Below are 3,719 nucleotides of genomic sequence, written 5' to 3'. Positions count from 1 at the left end.
GTATGATATCCTGGTCGCGTGGGACGGAGGAGAACACATATTCAAGAATTTTGTGGAATACCTTAATACATCTAATGATATGAAAATGCTCTTCACCTCTGTCTTTGGAGACCAGGAAATCCATTTCCTTGATGTAAAGATTCAAATTGTCCAGGACAGATTATCTACATCAGGATTTAAAAATCTACTGTTAAAAATTTGATCCTTCACTTTGAGAGCTCGCCCCCGCTACATGTACGTAGGGGTATTCCCTACAGCCAATTTCTTCAGCTGAAAAGAATAAATAGTAACATTGAAAATTACTATAAACAAGCCGAAGAGTTGAAGGATCGTTTCTTGCAGAGGGGCTATCCGAGGAAAATGATTAAACATTGTTTTGAAAGGCCTGAAAAAATAGAAAGATCAGCCCTGTTAGTAAATAAAAAGAAAAAAAGAACAGATCCAGAACAAAACCGATTCACCTTTGCCTTTGCTAATAGCAACATGAATTCAGTTATAAATGCTGCGATCAGAAGTAACTGGTTCATGTAGCAAAGAGATCCTATATTAGCCAAAGCAGCCAGCAACCAACCTTTACTTACCTTCAAAAGGAGCACGACACTAGGAGATATTTTTTGAAAAACGCTAGACACAGTGCACACTCAAAGGAAGAAAAAAGAAGTTGTTGGTTAACTGAGAGCCTACCTAAGGGCAACTTTGCTTGCAAACATGCTCTTTCTGTACACAAAACTTGGCAAAAAGTTCTTGGAGTCATTCAGCATGTAGTACAGCAATTCATTACATGTAGGACTACACACGTTGTTTATATACTGATCTGCCCCTGTGAGTTTGTTCATGTGGGAAAAGCGATTAGGAGCCTGTTCATACGCTTTACAGAGCATCTGCGGTCCATTCACACTGGAAAAGGTGCTCCCATGCTCATTGCACACATTAAAGAAGTTCACGGAGGGGATGGATCAGTATTGAAACTTGCAGGTTTGGGAAAAAAAGAGTGTCCGAAAAATTGAGGTGACCGTCACAAAATGCTTCTCCAATGTGAGGCACGCTGGATACTCAGACTAGAGGCCCTAGGGCCGACTGGTCTGAATGATCGCAATGACCTAAGTCCATTTTCATGATTGGTTAGATTTTTGTGCGCCCCTTAACTGTTTACAGTAGCTGAAAGCCGCCGCTAACAGCAAGCAATCGCCATGGGTGCCTATTAACCCTTTAGATGACTGCTGTCAAAGCTGATAGCAGCATCTAAATAAACATGTAGATGGACCCTAGTGGTCTAGTTGGGGTGGATCGCCTCCCTGCAGCACGATCTCTATGGGGGAGGGCTTACCTCTTGTTCCCTGGTGAATGTCATAAACATAAGAAATACTAAACCCCAGAATAGTTTTTTTGTTTTTTTTTATCACATCATATCCCATAAAATTAAGTAAAAAGTGATCTAAAAAATCAATCAGTACCACAATGGTACCAATAAATACTAGAGAGCACAATGCAAAAAATGAGCCCTAATACAAGCAAGTAAACAAGCCCTTAAACAAATAAATAAAAAAGTTATAGGGGTCAGAAAATGGAATAAAAAAAAAATCTAATACGTTTGGAATTTTTTTAATTAGTAAAACATGATGCAAACCATACAAATTTGATATTGCTTTAATTGCACCAACCTAAAGTATCAAGATTACATGTTAGCTTGACCACGTGATGAATGGCGTAAAATAGAAATACCCCTCTAAATTTCCAAAATTTCACGCCAGCAACTATTTTTTTTATACAATGTTTTGAGATCATCATTTTTCACACTATTTTGGAGTGCTGGATATCTCATGATACTGCTTATCAACGGGTGATACAAGCTACTTGAAAGAAAAAAGGGGAGTAACAAGTGATGGAGTGTATGATTGTGAGTTGACAACTTAACTATGTAAAAATAGGGGTGTTTTAGTTATTTTGCCCAACTATTGTATGTGCCATACAGGGTTTTTGGTTAACCTATAAAAGTGGGTTATACTTGTTTAATACTATATATTGCTCAAAGTTATTTGAAGAGAGTTTTTATTAGCTTTCTTTATGTCTTTAATTACTAATATATATATATATATATATATATATATATATATATTCCCAATTGTATTTTGTATTTATTTCACCTGTTCATTAATGTATTCCCAATTGTATTTTGTATTTATTTTACCTGTTCATTCATGTAATTGTTAGGGTCCCAAGAAACATATACAGTATAAAAAGCAAATGAGCGAAAAGGCTCCGGCATATGCCCACACTCTCATCATTTAACAACATCTCTGTCAAGTAAATGTAACAACAAAATGGGTAGATTTTAAATTGGTTAACGTTATTCCTCATTATTATTACTACAGTGATAGGATTTTCAAGACTGTTATTGCTTCTTCTTCTTCTTATTATTATTATTATTATTATGTTACAGCATTACTTTCCTTTTATTTAGACAGCTTTGTGTAAATTAACTCATTGGTTGCAGTCTGTTTATAATTAATATTTTCCCTCATGCTGCATTGTGGATAGATTGGCCACATTTTAGTTTTGATTGAAAATAAAGAAAATGTGTTGTAAACAAATCAGCAAAAAATCATTTAGATAACTATCTGTGCAAGGTAGAAAAACTTAGTTACAAAATGATAAAAATGTTAGACTAAGTTTCCACTTGGTTTTTTTTCTGGGAGTTTTTTGGATATCTGCCACTGCAGTTTTTGAGCCAAGGCCAGGAGTGTATTCAAAAGGAATAGGACATAAAAAGGATAGACTTACACTTCTCTTCCCTTATGGATCCACTTATGAGTTTTTTCCAAAAACTGCCAGAAAAAAAACCAAGTGGAAACTTAGCCTTAGCGTTCCTAGCTATGATTTCTAGCTACAAAGCACAACCAGGTGATGTTATATTCTAAATGAAGATTTTTTGTGGATCAGTAAACTAAAGATCGAGACTTCTATGAATTGGTAAGCTTAAATTCATATATTATTCATCTATACTCTTGTTCCTTTTCCCCCTTGATTTACTTTCTTTACTTATTTAGACTAGTGAGGACCAGTAATCTCTCTGTAGTCAGTGTAGAGAGAGACCTAAGAACAGGATGAACAGAAATATTTTTAATCATATAAATATTTATTTATTTTATTTATTTAGACTTATTTAGACTGCTATGGACTAGTACATTTTCTCAAGTCACAATAGACTAAAATGCACTAGTCCATTGAGATAATATTTTTTTGTGGACTGGGAGAAACTACTATATTTTAATTTATACTTTCTATGGCATAAAAAAATGTGTGTATTTATTTCCTTTTTAGACCACTATAAGTAGTAGATTTCTATTTATTTGTTTTTTGAATTGCTATTACATATGTACCAAATGTCATTTATTAATAATACCTGTAGTTATTTCTTTTGCTTATCAACCCCTTTCCCTGGCATGCCTTTGGGGCCTTACGGGGAGATTTATCAAAACCTGTGCCAGAAAAAGTTGCCCAGCTGCCCATAGCAACCAATCAGATTACTTCTTTCATTTTTCAGAGGCCTTTTCAAAAATGAAAAAGAGATCTGATTGGTTGCTATAGGCAACTGGTCAACTTTTCCTCTGCACAGATTTTGATAAATCTCCCCCTTAATGCCCAAGCAATTTTCCATGGTCGCCTTTCAAGTGGCATAACTTTTTTTTTCAAAGCCATATGAGGGCTTATTTTTTGCA

This window comes from Hyla sarda, chromosome 1 (assembly GCF_029499605.1).
Source record: "Hyla sarda isolate aHylSar1 chromosome 1, aHylSar1.hap1, whole genome shotgun sequence".
Lineage (NCBI taxonomy): Eukaryota > Metazoa > Chordata > Amphibia > Anura > Hylidae > Hyla > Hyla sarda.
This window is presented reverse-complemented; position numbering follows the sequence as displayed.